General features: G+C 34.7%; 1 long non-coding RNA gene across 2 annotated transcripts; it reads right to left on the bottom strand.

The window, feature by feature from the left end:
- Window positions 1-1,492: 1,492 nt before the first annotated feature.
- Window positions 1,493-17,550, bottom strand: LOC146993143 (uncharacterized). 2 transcript variants are annotated; one of them, XR_015038776.1, is made up of 3 exons: window positions 17,395-17,550; window positions 3,089-3,248; window positions 1,493-2,198 (listed from the first exon to the last, which is right to left on the bottom strand). It is a non-coding gene; the product is annotated as an uncharacterized LOC146993143 (long non-coding RNA). The 2 variants fall into 2 exon arrangements; XR_015038775.1 differs by having other exon boundaries at window positions 3,077-3,248; window positions 17,395-17,549.
- Between the last annotated feature and the right edge of the window lie 309 nt (window positions 17,551-17,859).

Raw genomic sequence — 17,859 nt, 5'->3', positions numbered from 1 at the left:
ACGATAGGATGCTGCCCGAACCCACCTGGAGCGCTATGAGCATGAAGGAGATGCTTTTTTACGCCGTATCATTACGCTGGATGAGACATGGGCCCGATTGCACCAGCGAGAACTGAAACGCCAATCAAACGAATGGCATCATCGCAGGTCACCACGGCGTTCGAAATTTCAGAACCCCAGCAATGTAAAAGTTATGGTGATTCTCGTGTGCGACTGTGATGGTGTCATCCTAACGCATACCGTTCTCCCACAGCAGACCGCCACTGCACAGTATTACTGCTCATTTTTGGAGCACAATCTCTGACCAGCTTTGAGAAAAAAACGGCGACACTTTCTGCAGAACGCTTCTCTCATTTTGCATGAGAATGCTTGGCCGCATGCAGCGCAAGCTGTGACTGATTTGTTCAAGCGATGGGGCTGGGAAGTGCTTTACCATCCACCATACTCCCCAGATCTAAGCCCTTGTGACTATGACTTAATTCCTAAGATGAAGAAACCACTTCGTGGCACTCACTTCCAAACTGTTCCTGAGATTCTTGCAGCAGTAGACCGGTCCATTCAAACTATCAACAAAACAGGCACTGCTACAGGTATTCTGCGACTTCCATATCGTTGGAAACGGGTTGTACACAATGCTGGTGACTATATTGAAGGACTGTAAAACATGGTGACATGAATCACTTTTGTATTCCTTGTAAATAAATAGTTGCCACCATTAAAGTTCCAACCCTCATATATTCAACATAATAGCACTTCTCTCATCTTTTTCTGGCTTGGGCCCATTTTATTAATTTTTTAATATAGTCTGGGCTCTTTTTCCTATAAACCTTATTATTTGGTTTTTAAAAATTTGTATCAAATGTCATAAAATTATTTTTACTCTCAAACCAAACTGCCTTTTTTCATTTGTCTTTCTTTCGCACTTAAGCCCGATTTTTAGCCCTGTCGGCAGGATTTTGTGGATGCAAAACAAGACACTTGAGTCTATTTCCCCCCTTATTCAAGAAGGTGTATGGGTTGTACTATGATGACTCTTCGGATTTTTTTACTATTACCATATGTGGGAAAAATGATTTGTACTGTATTCATATATCTTGTATATCGATCTTGTGGAGGGAGGCTGATCAGTCGCTTTGGAGAATACTTGACGTGATGCTTCATTCGTTGTTATAAGATGGGCAAGCTTACCTCATATGCTGCAAATTTATATATCCCCCTTCCCAAGTATGTAGCTCAGCCTTAATTTGAATAATGAATAAATGCACAACTTAAGATGACAACTGTGTGTTCTTTATGGCTTCCTGTACAATTTCTCATAATAGCCTGCATGCATTGTATGACCAGGAACGTTCCATAGTATTCACTCGCCATCCAACAAGTGGCCCAGAACATAATGTTCACAAAATTTCTTCATCCAAACAATTATATATCCATGCATTCTTGCAAAACCTGTTTCTATTTTTAGGAATAACAATGAAATAGACAACATGTATCAGTATTTGCGTGTCTTAAAAATTTATTTTGTATAAAACATAGACAGTATAAAATGCAAAAGAATGTATTACAAATAAAAGTTTATGGTAAATATCGTAAGTATTTTTTAACAATTTCAGTCATTGAAAATGATTTTGAAGAATACGTAGAAAATTTTTCAGTGATGGATGAGTGACTTAAAAATATCAAGCAAATAGAAAAGGATATAATTATAGAAAAACAAAGAATCTGATCTTTGTTTTTAATTTCCTGATTAAGTTAATACCCTTACTAGAGATTCCGGAATGAGCATTTTGAAACATTACACATCAGTACATACATACGTACATATGTATGCCTTTTCAGAAAAATATTTGGCATCTAGAATTGGAATTTGTCAAGTTGCATGAAATAAAATTTATTACAAAGTTTCTGCTAGCTGCTCAATTTTCTTTCTGGTGCAGATGCATATATATTTTATCTTTCTCGGAGTTCTGCTATAAAACATCAGACTTTTAAGGGATGGGAGTTATTTCAGAAGGATACATTGACATATACGAAATCAGAATGACTTTAATACACTGATGCTAATCGAAAGATACTCATTAATCCAAAATTCCATCATCGCTCTTCTATAGGAAAGCAGAGTCTAAGGAACAACGACATTCGACAAGGGACACGACAGCATACTTTGGCAACATCTTTGATTGGAATTGATCGGGGATCTGCAAGAGTTAAGAAACAATTAGGTTTTCATATTAAATAAAGTTAAAACTTAGATAAGTCTATAAATATTGCTTAAAATAATTTTCATAATTTATTCATAAATACAGACATTATTAAAAGAAAATAATTGAATGCTCGTCGCTGTGAAATTATAGAAAAAATAGCAAGTTTGTAAAAAAAGTGTTTTCTTTTGAGGATGTATTAAATTCAAGAAGTGAAAACACTAGACTCGTATAATCTGGATTTCATAATGCATTTTACTCAGTACAAAGGTATAATTAATAAATTCATTTTTTTAATTGAAGTTTTCTTTGAAAAAGAAAAGTCTTGACGATCAAATCTTCCAACATATTCTTTCAGTCAATCTCTTTCTGATCATTTTAGATTAGAAGGACACAATCTAATTTTGATTATAGACAAACTAATATTGTAATAAAAACAGGCTTAAAAAGATACAAGTTTGCATTTCTATTATATATAAATGTAAAACAATATTAAACTATCATAGAAAGTGTTTCATCACCCCCTTTATCATCTTTTTCACCTCTTCAAGTCGGATAATTTTAATACACTAGTATTAGGCACTTTTGAAATATAACATGATACTTGTTCTGTGTTAAAAATCACATCTGTCAATATTTAATGGTGCATTATTGTTGATGGATTTAAATTGCTGCCATTTCTCATCACTTTCATTTGAAAAGGGTTCTGCATTATAAAATTTCATATTTATTTTGTGAAGCAGACTGAAAATATGAATACAAAGTAATGTTTTTATGAAATGGTTGAGAAACAACTGGAAAAAAATTATGTAATTTATTAATTAGTTTCTTATATGAAATTAAAATTGCAAATAAATAGTTGCATAAATACATACACGATTGCTCACTTAAGGATAAACTACTCCTTTTTCTATGCATACTGCAAGCCCTGGTGATCACATGTAGCAGATCTTGGCCACTGCAGACATTAACTAACTCAACGAACCTGTCGTCTTCACTGTGTGCACCATTTGATGCTAGTGCTATCATGATTAACATGCAGTACAGCTGAAAAGAATATAAATGTATTGTAAAAACCAGTAAGATGCTAAATAAATGTCATAAATTACAAATACATGAAGGAAATATATGTGATAAATTGTGATTTTTGTGTTTAAAATTATAATAGAATATTTTTTTAGAAAACATTTTACGATTATTTATTGGATTATTTTTCGTTACTTAATTAAAGAATATTTTGATGTAGAGGAAACACTTGATCGCAAGAGCTTTCTTGTAAGTGTCCATATTTACCTCCTCCACTCACATTTCATTTTTAAACTAGAATTTGACAAAATCTTTTATTTCTGGACAGCATGAAATATGCAAAATATTACATCATATATTTTATGTATAAAACATGTACACTTAAAATATACTTATAGATTATGATCTACTAACCATACAAAGTAACAGCATTTATTTAATATGTATTTAAAAACCTTAATTAATGTTTTAATGTATTTTATTTAACAAAATGATTTTCCACACAAACACACATATTTATGTACGCAGACAAACAGAGGTGAAAAAAGGTGAGTAGAAAATGATAAAATTTAACAATTCTTAAAAGTCTGCTTTTTTAATTTTCGGTGTTCAGCTACCAATTTTTTTTTTTTTTTTCAGTTTAAAAGAATTCACTTTAAAACCTTATTGATTTATTTTGAAATTAATGAACTAGTTCTTGAGGGATTAAAAAAAAATGCCTGCATTTATGTAGACTTAGAAAAAGCTTAATTTATAATTCCTTTTCATTTTTATTCATCTCCTTTTCCCATTTATTTTGCCATGTGTAACGTGTATACGAGCCAGTTTCCCTTGGAAAGTCCTCTACGAAGGCATCCCTCCCCTTTGGCAGATATCCCTAGTGTGCTTTGCCATAATTAAATACAAACCCATTTATTATGGAAACCATTTCTAAGTTTATTAAGTAGGCCATTAAAGTATAAAATGTTTCCTCAAATTTTAGCATTTTAAATACAATAATTTATTAAAAAGAACAGAACAGAGAGAATTCAAATATTAGTGTTTTAAAAAAAAAGTTGGAATCATTTCTAATTTTTTAATATTTTATTCATTTTTTCTCTATCTATATGCTATGTGTACAGAAAAATTTAAACTTGTTATCATTCAAGTGACTTTACCTAAGCTTTTATTTAAAAACCTTGATGGAACTTGAGTCTTTCATGGTGGAAGAAAAAATAAAATATAAATGTTACATTTTTAGATGGTTTTGTTTCGAGAATAACATCTTACTGCAGACATGTCAAATTGGCAGCACTTGACTCATTTTTCTGCCGTTCTCGGTTCACCCGAGAAAATCACAAATATATATACAGGGTGTCGTATAAATCTGTAACTATTTAAAAAATTCATAAAAATTGAAGGAAATGATAAAATTGTATGCGGTTTGCAAAAAAGTTATTCTTGTGAACGGGGATTTTTTTAATCAAGAAAAAAACAATAGTTAAAGTTTTTGTCCATAGAGGGCGCCACACAGACACTGACAAGAAATGTGAAAATCGGAGTCCTATAAATTCCAGGTTTTACGATTAGATTTTTCTTCCTACTTAACTGTATGCATATAAGCATTCTATACCGCGCTTCGCACACAGGGAAAAACCCTTACTTGTGATTGGACGTACTTTCTGATGACATAATTTTCTCTTGGCATAATGATGTTTAGGTGGGATTCGCACGGTTTTGTTTTCGTTGAATGACAGTAAAACGTGAAAATTATTGCTTGTTTTCTTTGAAACGAAAAAAAAATTTAGTTGAAGCGTTCTGCAGAAGGATTACTGTTTCATGGAATAATGAAATCATAAAGTCTTTCAAAGATGCTGTAAATATCAGAAGCAATCTTAAGCGCTTAGATTATATAAATACATGTACTTCATGAACTTAGAGCAAAAACCGAAACACGATGATCTCGATCCAACTGTAAAAGGCATTGTGTGCCAGTAAGTATATTATTGTTACTGTAATTTTTTTTGCATTCTGTTCTTTTCACATTGCAGAAAATATTTCCATGTTAATGACCATGTCATTTCTAATGTTGCCATAAATGAAAGAAAAAAATGCATACAAAAGATATTTCACAATAAAAATGAGCAATATTATTCAATTTAAAATACGTATTGCTATTTCTCTGTTCTAAGTCTATATTAGCCCAACTTCAAAAATAAATTTTATTTTTTCAGACTGATTATAAATATTGTGAATTTATTGTGCACTATGTTAGGTCCCAATGTCGTTTTAGCCATTTCCGAAAGTCTCATGCTTTTGGAAATTGCATCTGTTGAGAATGAATACATATATATATATAATGAACATAAAATAATGAATTAATAAACACAACACTGTTAATATGAAGGGTTTTAAATTAAGAATAAATTTATTAAAAATTTCTGCACTTGATACACACTTAGGGAGTTAGCACAAGGAGGAATAATACTTTTTTGGCTCTACTCTTATATGCGCCCTAATTTCACCAAATGTGGCGATATCTGTTCTGCGCTGGTTTTTGGCGCGATTGCGTGTTGTATGGCAACCCTGTTGACGTTGAAAAATCTTTTGCTGGAGTGGTTTAATTGCTCGTTGGTTCGTGTCGTGCGTGTTTTGAAATGGCCTATGTTGCAATGATAGACGTGGTGGCAAGATTTCAGTCGTATTTTAGATTGTGTGGAAAGTAAATTTAGTATTAAAAGGTATGATGTTGGAGTTGTTAGTCTTTTGTTCACGGATGGGTTTATGAGAATTGAAGTGTATTTTTGGAATTTCTGTGTCACTTTTAAAACGGAGTGCGAAATGCGGAGCTGCTATGAGAATTTGGACGAAGAAGGGCGTTTCTGATAGTTCTTGTGAGGATTTGCAGTCAAATGGTTCAGCGGAGTTTAAGATTTGGATTGTGGTTTTGGTGTAGTAAGTTAACTTTGGAGGAAGTTTTTATCGTTACTTTCGAAAGAAAGATATGTGATATAGCAAAATCGTGGCACTTTTGTTCAGAGACATTGTGTGACTGACGAAATTTTATTCAGGAATGTATTATGATAAGTGCATTTTATTTTACTGTTTTTATTTTGTAGAATGTTATGTTCATTTTTTTACTATGAATTTTTGTTTTTATTGTTGTTTTTTGAGTTGTTTGTAATTTAGTTTATTTGGTTGATTTGCGCGCAATGCCTAGATTGTGCAATTCGTAGATTTTTTGTAAGTTTAAGCAGAATGCTGTGTACATGGTATTCTTTGAAATTTATTGTTATGTGAATCGAGGTGTGCGTAGTTCGTAGATTCCTTCGCTGCCTAGAATGTGCAATTCGTAGGTGTTTTTTGAAGTTAGAACATATCGCTGTGTACATGTATTCTTGTCAAATATTTTTGGATAGAAACTTTACTTTTTTGCTATCTAAATTTTTTGTTTTGATTTCGGATTCTTAGCTTAAATTGTGTCTTCAAAACGTGGTTTTTGCATGTGCGAAAACCGCGTTTTAGGCTTAAAATTCGAAATGTAGACAAAAAATTTAGGTAGTAATACGGCGGCGTGGAGTTTCTCGCCAAAAAATGTTTGGTGAGAAATTTGGCGCATATAAGAGTAATTCCCTTTTTTTCTCTAGTTAAACAGAAATTGCTACATTTGTAAGAAGTGTAATCTCATAGCAACAAAAATACAACGCACGTAATGATTTTTCGGTACTGCTATCAAAATGCAAGTAAATGGTATGGAGGTGTACCCTCGAGCCCAAGGGTCAAGGCGTCTTAAGCGTTATGAGGAAATGATGTGATCGGAAGACATATCCGTGGCGCAGTACAGAATACTTATATGCTGTCCGTACATAAAGTTTTAATTGTGATGCTGACATTAGTCAACAAAGCTTTATTAGTAAAGCTGTTTTTCCTCATCCACGATTCGCCGACTGAAGTTTTACAGAGATTCTAGACACAGAAGGAATGGAAGAATGGTTCAGGTTTAGTCTTCCGTGGTACGGCGTTTCGAAGAAATGGGGACTTTGTGTCATCTTCATAGTGGTGCACCAAGTTTATCAGAGGTAAGTACTTGCGATGTAGCTTCGCAGATTGGCATTCTAAGGCAACAATAAACGACTGCAATAAGTAACACACGAGAAGTGGCAGGGAATAATGGTATACCTAAGACATCGGTATTCGGCATCCTTCATAGTGTTTTAAAATTTTGCCTGTACAAGTTGCAGTCAGTTCACCAGCTCTTGTCAAGTAACAAAGCTAAACGATATGAATTCGCAAATTGGGCTTTGTGAAAAATCGATGGCGATCCACAATGGCTTCTAACTATCTTGTGAACAGAGGCTCATTTTTCATTGCATGGAACAGACAATACCCATAACTGTAGAATCTGGGCAAAGGAGAACCCATGTGCCTATACTGAGAAGCCCTACATTGACTGCATATTGTGGGTCCCTTTTTCTTTGTACAGCGCTGGGCAAAAGATGGGTGGGAGACCTGCTCAATTACTGGAAAACGCTACTTGCAACTGCTGCAGAAGAAAGTGAAACCACACTTACTGGAACATAATGTCTTGACACGTTAACTTTCATGCAAGACGGGGCACATCTCCATATTAAAACCAATCCTAGAAAGGGACTTTCACCGAAGAGCGATTAATTAGCTGTCACTGTAGAAATTAGTGGCCTCCTCGCACCACTTGATTGTTGGATTTGGGGTTATGGCAAGAGTGTGCTGCTATAGCCCATCTTCTTCGGCGCAAATGTACTAAATCGGGAATGGGACTATTCGCCGTCAAGACATAGTTTTCTTTACACGACTGTATTATATCTTGCCATATTATATTACGTTGATTCAGTTTAATAATTTAATTTAATATATATTTTATATAAAATAATGTATAAGCTGTTTTTGTGTAAAATTTTATACAAATACATTGTTACACACATATTTTGATACTGACGTAATTTTCGAACTAACTATGTCTAATTTCTTTATAGCTCATACTTGTAAAGAACTATATATTGCAATCAATCTCAATTAAGTATACAGGTGACGGAGGACGGGGACGCCTGGCGTATAACATAGGTAAACAGGCATATGTCCCACGTCCTCCACTATCTCGAAGAAGCAACTCGCTGGAGCCCCGTGAGGCTGCACCGGGAGTTTACATGGCCATACAGGTGATAGATGTCGGGTAGTTTTTACATAGGACGTTGTTAATAACACAAAGTAAAAGAAAATAAAGGATAGCATTAAAACACTAAAACACTCATATAAGCTGAAACACATAGATATACAAAATTAAACGTAAAAGCATAAAAACACACTCGTAATTACGTAACATAAAGACATAAAAACACACACGAGAATACATATCATGACACATAGAATACATATGGAAACACGTAGAGCACATAAATGCAAATATTACACACAGAAGAAACATATGAGACATAGTAACGTGTGCGTAAAGCAGTAGCGCTGTGCGGAAATATGCTCAGTTCACATAATACATAATGTACATACTTTCATTAGGGGCTTCTGTTGCATGAATTACATATTTCGTTGCATACACTACATTCGTGCATTGTACGGATATTATATATTTCGATTTACGATAACACATCATTCCATTGGGTGCCCAGTGCTTTACACTGATAAACATGTCAGTAACATTATTTCTGCAAGTTGGTGGCTATTGAAAGCAGATGTTAACACGAGGCTCGAAATTGAATGTGGAATGTGTATTACAGAATGCGTACATACTGCGAATATCTAATCGTTGAGTACATTGTCTGCAGTACCATGCTACTGTGGCTCGCAAATGTCTTGCCCTAGGGCGTTGATTTGATGTACAACTGCGCAGATACTCCTTATAGCTGGCGGGTGTTTGATTATGAAACGATAGTAAAGTGTTCTATCATTCGTTGGATGTGGTAAGTGGTGGTTTGTTGTTAGACCGCAGTCAAATAGGTAGTGCTCGGGAGAACCTAGCATGCCACAGACACAATTGTCAGATGCTGAGATGCCATGACGCATAAAATAAGATGGAAATGGGCATGACCCGTTATGTACTGTGTCAGTGGGGCTATTGTTATAAGACGTTCCGTGTCTACCTTTGGTAGGAAGTTATACGTCCTTCTCCCTGTGTCGCAACTATTCCATTCTTCTTGCCACTTTTCTTTACAGATATTACGCAGAGTTTTCTTGAGGTGTGAGACGGGGGTAGGGGCTCTTATAGTTTGAGCGTGGATGTTGTTGGCAGCCTCATTAGCCAGTCGGTCTGCGACGTCATTCCCTTCGTTGTCGGAGTGTTCTTTCACCTATACCATGTTAAAGCGGGCTTGATGATTATTGCGTAAAAGTTGCTGTATATCTATGATGATGGGTGAAGTGTGGTGATGATCCCTGAGTGCGTGTAGCACTGACATGCTGTCCGTGTAAAAAGTCGCATTGGTAAGGGAAAGGTTGAGGGCATGTCGTAGCGCATTAAATATTGCTAGTGCCTCTGCTTGGAAGATACTATTGCTGTTAGTGAGATGTCCTTTCCATTCCTTTACTAGTGTGCCATGTTCGTAGTGAGCAAACGCGCAGCCCACTCCCTGATCATGTTTTGATCCATCAGTGAACAGTTGTGTAATCGCAGAGGAAGTGTGTTGTCTGGAGTGCGATTGCTGATGTTGGATTTTGACATGGATCCCTCTACCTTTGATGGCAGGGTGGATGTGTTGCACACTGCCAGGGAGTTCATAGTCTGTTGTTCTGAACGTAATTCCTGCATATGTGGCTTCTTGTCTGTGATGGGTGATTCGTACATAGGTAGCCTCTGCCTCTGCCTTTATGTGTAATGGCAGCAGGCCTGCAAGTATCGTGGCGGCGCTGGACGCTGTTGTGCGATAACCTCCGCAGATGTTTAATGCAAACGGCCGTTGAATTGTGGTCAGTAGCTTGGTCTTTCGGCTGCTCATTGGTTGTGCCCATATGACTGGCGTAGAGAATTATTCTCTCTGCCACTGTCAGATATAATAGTTTCCTGATATGGGGGTTTTGTCCCCAATTTCTCCCTTGAAATTGCCTGGCTTTCCTTGCGATGGTCGATGTTTTTGTACGTATTTCTTGGAGGTGCGGTAACCAGGTGAGTCTTTGATCCCAAGTGACTCCTAGATATTTAATCGTCTTCGTTATTTTTAAGTTCTTGCCCAGTAGCTTTATACATGGACGTCTTGTGGGATTTGTGCCAGGACGTGGAATTACGATGGCTGCGGACTTTTGTCGAGAGATGATTAACTTAAGTTTATTGCATAGGTCCGTGAATATCGAGCAGGTTTCTGTGGCATTCCGTTCCAGTTCATCTCTTGTGCGGCCAGACACCAGAAGAGCTACATCGTCAGCGTATGCTATGATATCTGTGTGCAAAGGCCATTCATGTTGTAGTATGGAGTTAAAGGTGATTATCCAGAGCAACGGACCGGCGCAAGAGCCTTGTGGACACCCTCTTTCCTGCCGCTTGATAGTGAGGCCATTGTTGTTGGCTACTATGAGGCTACGTGCATGTAGATAGTCCGTGATGATGTTAAAGATGTTTTTGGGACATTGTGCCTCTCTAAGTGCTTGCTTTATAGCAGGCCACCAGAGGGTGTCAAAGGCGCTTTGCAGGTCCAGGGATATGAATGCCGTGTGAAGATTTCTGCCTCTATTTTGTTCTATGCTATCTTTAAGATGACTCAGGGCATGCGTGGTTGACAAGCCAGTTCGGAACCCGTATTGCCGTGGGCTGAGGAAGTTAATTAAGTATACAAAAGGTAATCAGAATTATTAAACTAAATAAATTTAATACGGCAAGATATAATACAATCATGTGTTGACGGCGAAAATATGTGTTGGCGGCGAAACGTCCCGACGGCGAAACATCCCGATGGCGAAACGGTGACGGCAAAAAGTCCGAGACCCTACTAAATCCATCGTACTAACCCTTCGTCATTAGCTCACTGGCAATTAGAAACGACTGGGTCTAATTTTTTATTTCATAACATAAAAGTAAGGGTTCCAACACCACGACGATTTCATAACGATGCCCTGTCAAGATGCCGGCATCATTGTTCAAGTTGGTGACTATTCACCAAGATAAAAGCCCTTTACATAGGCGTCTTGATGAAGGTTGTGTTCATCGTGATAAAAGCTGAAGTTCATAAATGTGCCGTTATACCTTTGTGGCTTTATGTTGTGGCACTCTTATTTTTTAATGAACAAGTCTGCCAAAAGGTCCCGGCATCTTTTTGCAAATTTACCGTGCTTGTCAGATTAGCCCCATCCACTCCTGAATACGTATCAGTGCGCACAGTTTTCCTCACTTATGAAGAACACGTCCAAAGGAACCCCTTAATAGACATGCATCTGAATGTTCTGAAAATCGCTAATGCGAGCAGCATGTCTCCGAAAATCCGAAAGCTGATTGCAATAAAAAGATGCCGGCATCGGTAAGGCAAACTAAGTATCCATCTACTACTTGGATTTTCTTACATTCGCTCTATTTTTTAAAGAACTATTCTATTGGTTAAAATTTTATGCATTTATTCACTTTTCAAATGCATCAATAAGTACAAAAAGGATTAATTTTATTTCTTGCGGCCCGCACTATTGACTGATGTCTATTTGCTGTACTTGAGATGTTGAATTTGGCATGCCTGTTTTACTGTACAAAACATTTATAACACTTGCATATCGTTCTTTCTGTAGTTATTTGTTACAAATTATCCCTTGTCAAGTTGAGGAATTGGTTGTTTATGTAAACATTTTTTAAATCTATTCTTAATCAAATTGTTCCGAGAATCTTAAACGACAGAAAATATTTGTGTTATATTTGCCTATATTTCTTTCATATTGGATAATATTCCCTTATTGAAACTGCTTTTAGTACAGAGTATTTCACAGTTAGCACATTCACAAATACCTTTTTTTCAAGCACTATGTTCAAATTATACTGCGAAAAAATTCACATTTGGGTTTTTAGTTTCGCAATGCATACAACTCTTTAGCATTTCATTTAAGCATTTTTTTTTCCAAGTCTCTGACAAACAGGATGAATTTTTGAAAGGATATTTTTCATTTACTTTCTTTTTCACTTTTAATTTAGAGTTACACATTTTCTTACTTGACTGATGAAAGCATCATGAATCGATGTCCGAAGGACACTTACGGTACCTCGATATTAGATCCATAGAAATGCCATTACAGAGAATAGTATATATTTCTATTTCCACCATATTCGCATCAACATTGTTCAAAAATAGCTTTTTATTACTTTCTTAATTTATATTAAGTTTCTTTATTGACCCCTTCAATCTGCTAAGGAACTGATTACTCAAAGTAACACGTTGAGAAAGTCAATCTTTTATAGCAGTTTTTAAAACTGTCCGCGGTCTTTTAATAACACTATTCATATGCTCCTCTTTTTTACTTAAATGTCAGGTCTTGAAACTTCACTTGAAACTTTTGCTCAAACAAAAAATTAAGAGTTCAGTTGTTATCATCGATTAATAGTGTTGACTGTCTGATGATTAATGAGTTAATAATTATGACAAAGCACTCGAAGGCTATCTGCTTAAGACGAGGGATGCCTTTTAAACGACTTCTTAAGGGAATCGGTATTTCAAAAATCTAGTTTCCTCAGAATCAACAACTTTCCATCCACTAATCTAAATGATCTGAAATGCCTATTATGGCATACACTTCTGTACTTGTGCCGCCATACAGTAAATTTAGAAACTAGAGATACCTAATTCGTTTTCAGCTACTGACCATTAACGGTACATCTTATTCAATGCTTCAGAGTAATCAAATAACTGATTGTATAATGGGATCATATGTATGTCGATTACATACCATAATCCTAATGATAAGTGCATGCGTTTTAATCAAGATTTGTCAAAGTACATTAAAGGCTCTTAAAATTTTGTAGAATTATTACAACTACTCTTCTGTTCTCTTTTAATTTCATAGAAGAGTACATTAAGTCAAAGTACATTATTATAGAAGAGTACATTAAGTCATTTCATAGAAGAGTACATTAAGTCAAAGTTATTTGTCAAAGTACATTAAAGGCTCTTAAAATTTTGTAGAATTATTACAACTACTCTTCTGTTCTCTTTTAATTTCATAGAAGACATCTGTGAGCATACTTTACATGCCACTACGCATGCAGAATTAAAATATTTTGCTCATTAATTTTATATTCTGTACTAGTTCATCATAAAAATTTTTTTTAACCAATTGCGTATCCTTTTAATATGTACGAAAAAGACTAGATTCATGTATAAATTCACTTAAAGCCAATATTACCTGATTGTCCATAACAGTTTACAGCATTTTATTATTTTAAAGGAACACCAAATCAAATTTAAATTGCAGGAATATCCTAATTTGGTCCCAAGCGCATATGGCTTAAGATTTGCTGTTCCCAGACTCGACAAAAAACACATATAAAAAGTTTGATGAGTAGTTTGAAGTTCCCATTCAGTTCAGCTTTAGTATCACAACTGTCACTAACCAGTAAAAATTAATTTCTGGAGGCTGTTATTTTATGGCCTAATTTTCCCCAGTTTATTTTATTTGTAGTATATTATTTTATGTAAAGATAATATGTTTTTAATTAAGGTTTTACTAAATGATGTCGCTAGTAAACGAGCAGAAGAAAGAAAGGACTGATTTTTAAAGAAAGATATAAAAAATTTAACATTACTTCTGCTTCACATTTTTAAACTGAAAAAATACATAAAATTTTAGATAAAACTGAATACTAGAACTGAAAATATATGCAAAATTTTAAATATTATATCAGAATTTAGAGAACTCCTTAGAAGTGAAGGCCCGGGAAACGCGCCCCTTTTGTTGCGAAATCAGATTTCGCCAAATAATTGCGAGAATCTTAGAATCTGTCGATTGTTTGTTTGTTTGTGTAATTATGGCAAAGTCTCGAGGGCTATCTAGAATCTGTCGAAGGCATCTTTCCTCTTAGGCAGAGAGCCTTCGTTCGCACTGTTATATTCAAATAACCTAAGCTGTAATTTTAAAGAATAATTCTTTTCTCATGCATTCTGGCAATTATTTCTAGTAGCTGATTTCAAAGCCAACAGTTTCCATATCTTCTAGAGTAATTTCATTCATTTTCAATAAGGGGAGGAGGAAAAGGTTAATGTCCACTTAGCATGCTGACTGAATGAGACTTCCATAGCTTTCAGCTTGTGTAATGTAAATACGAGTCATTTTCCTTAGAAAGTCCACTCAAATTCATCTATCCCTTCAGGGCCCATTAACGGCTGAACGTTAAGTCATTGAACATTGGTAGTTAGATTTGGGTTGAAATCCCGGCGAAAGGGCTGGCTGCATGACAGTTTACGTGATTTTTCTTACGTGTAACGAAAACTTGAGCTCATTCTCCTTCATAATCCTCCATGAAGGCATCCTTCCTTATAGGCGGATAGCCGTCATATGCTATGCCATAATTCAAATAAACTTAACCGGCCATCCCTTCAAGTGGGTAGTCTTCGCGTACCTACAGTTAATCAATGAACCATCAAGCTAACCTGACTGGATATTACAAAAATCTAAATGCTAATGTAGCTCAAATTCTTAAATGATCATTAATTAATGTGTAAGAATATTTAATATGCAATATTTTATTGCTATTCTTTCATTTCATACTTAAGTGATCCTATGAGATTGATGTAACTACAGTATTGTTGTAGTAAATTCTTTTATGTATATTTTTTAAACCTTTCTTCATTTTGGAAGTCCTCGTGGTCACAGTTAAAAGACTGTGTCTAAAGAGCTGTTTCTTATGATGTTTGCTTTCGGGGAAGACTTTCTAAGAACGATTTCAAAAGGAAAATGAGGAATGTGGGCGCTATACTGAACCTTGCCGCAGTAAATCAAAAATAGCTGCTGTGCTTTCGATTAGTTTTACTTAGCCTGTCTAACATAATTCTTGAAATTCGATTACCATGTTACTCGTGCGATAGGTACCAAAGCACTGTTAATGTGATCTTTACTTTATACGAAGAATAAATGCTGATTTTTTGCATGAAATGTAAGAATTATGAGAAAAATAGCAAATCCAGAAGAATAACAAAGAAAGTTTTCGGAAGTTATCTAGATTAGGCAGTGCTTATCTTGTTCACTTAGCTAATTTCTTAAGTTTAAGGAGTGTTTTAGTGGAGGACAGCCCCAGGACAGGTGTGATCATCCTTAGTGACAGACGCGTAAGAAAAAGCACAAAACTTCCACGCGTTTGTTCAAAAGACTGGAATCTTGGCCGAACTGTTAATATATCTCGACTCAAGTAATTCGGTTATTAATGAACAGTTTAGTGTTTTTTAATGTGTGTAATATGAAATAAATTAATTTTGAATATGTCTTGCTTGTAAACCCGCTCGAAGTTGTTGCTTACAAAAAGACTGGCTTCATGAAAGAACTATTTTTATATTGCTTTAATATATGATTTTATTACTTGATGATGTACAGCTTGCTACAGTTTGATTGTTTGCTTTCACCTTACTTGAGGGCTCTTTACATTTCTTATTTACATTGCTACTCAATTTTTAATACATTTATTTGTTCATCTCTAATATATATTGTAAGATCACATTTTACTTTTATTATTATGCATTCCTTAAATTTTGAGAATCTTGTGACATGTAAATTTTGAGCTAGGAAGGAGCAGCATTGATAACTGAAGGGATACATAGAGCATATTTTATATATTCTTTTGCGCAGTTTTAGTTTCTAAAGATGGTGCTCAGTACTGAATAGACTTATCAAGATTATTTTTATGAAGTGCTGTGCACATAAGTACTTATTCTTTGGAAGTCTGAAAGTGCTTTCACGAGGCTGAAGGTAGTGAAAGAGGGGCTAAAAAACCTCGGATCAAATCTCGGAGGTGCTTTTGATTAAAACGAAACGAATAGATAACCCTCGTGTGCTTTGCCAGAAATAAATAATCCAGTCAAATGCGAAATAACAGTCTAATTGTCATTTATAAAATCACAACTTTTTTTTTCTTTCAAAAGCATTTTTATAAAAATGATTTAGCTTGCAGTTATTTAAAATCAATGCAAAACACTATATATATAAAATATAATGGTGACGCAACAAGGTGGCAGGATGTGGAATTCGAAGAAGGCTTTCGTGAATAAGAAACCAAAGACACTGCAGCTCAATCAGTAATACATATAAAATAGTAATAAGAAATGAGCGTAAAAAAGTAGAAGCATATGTTCTTATGTTTTGTAAAAATATTATTTATACTGTTATTCTTTACCATTCGTTAAAAGGTGACTTTGTATTACATTTTTGAGGAAAAATATAAGCGCAAAGAAGCATTTAATTCATTTATTATAAAGGTATTTAATAATTTTTATATATGTGACTGGAAAGTTACTTTAGTTTCTGAGTCCCGGAACAAATTTCTTATTCCAAAGCTAAAAAACTGCTGTGCACGTTTCATCTTCTAAATAATAATTATGCAATTTTCTCTGTTGCATTGAATTATAGAACGTTAGAAATGCCGTATATACATTAGCTGTTTACCATGTTTGTAACTAAATGTAGTCCGCATTTCATTATAATTTTCAAAATTTCAATTTTAGTATTTTTAGTAGTTTTCGCATTTCAACATGAAGAAATTCAGAGTAACAGAAACGATTACTTAATTTTTATGCTTACTAAGCACCTGTACAGATCATGTACCAATTTAGAGAATAAATAATTACAAGTTATATAATTAATATAAAGCATAAATTCCATATTAGATTTAAATCGAAATGAAATATTAGTTCAAAACAACAAACAGTTACATACTAACAAAAAAATATTTGATATTAAAATTCAAATTGACGTTTGATTAATCCAAATCCCTAATCCAAATTAACTTAAGCTCGAATGACTTATATGCAGCCTTACATGGTAATCAGGATGACAGAAAAATTGGATGAAAATATTACTTCAATTACAAGCAAAGCGGCACAAAAATATTATATAACTGCTTTTTAGAAGTACTTTAATAACATTAGTGCAATCGTTTTATCGTTATTTCAGTGATATTCTAACCAGATATTAAAAAACCTTCTTTTCTAAACAGTAAATGAATAGGAGAAAAGCATTGCTCTTTTTCACTTACTTTAAGATGACAATAACTAAACATGTCCACCTTACTACTAAGGACGCTGAAGCTTGAAGAGTGAGCAGCAAATATAGTTCTTAATAAACGAATTGGATTTAGAAGGCAGGTGTAAATCCTAAGCTCTCAAATATGAAATGTAGCTGTGGGTAGCAGGGGTAACGCGACAGTTCTGGCAGGTGCATGAATACATCCCAACCATAGCCGCAGAAAGGTTTCTTTGATTTCTATCATTAACTTTTGTTTTTCTATTGAACGCAGACGTAATAACAATAGTATAGCGAGTTGGGACGTCAAAGTATGCGCTTGTTTCTATTTCTTTACCAAATTTGGAACTGCCGGCTACAATTAACCATTCGTCGGTAGTCGCTTGTGAGGTGGCTTATATATTCACATGCATTTATCAACACTTAAGTAATTATAGCTATAAATAAATTCATTATAATTACCCAACAAATAAAGTAT

Source organism: Stegodyphus dumicola, chromosome X1 (assembly GCF_044657685.1).
Source record: "Stegodyphus dumicola isolate Sdum_Otavi_A_Nest chromosome X1, ASM4465768v1".
Classification (NCBI taxonomy): domain Eukaryota; kingdom Metazoa; phylum Arthropoda; class Arachnida; order Araneae; family Eresidae; genus Stegodyphus; species Stegodyphus dumicola.
Note: the sequence above shows the minus strand (reverse complement) of the source record. Positions and strands in the feature narration are given on the sequence as shown.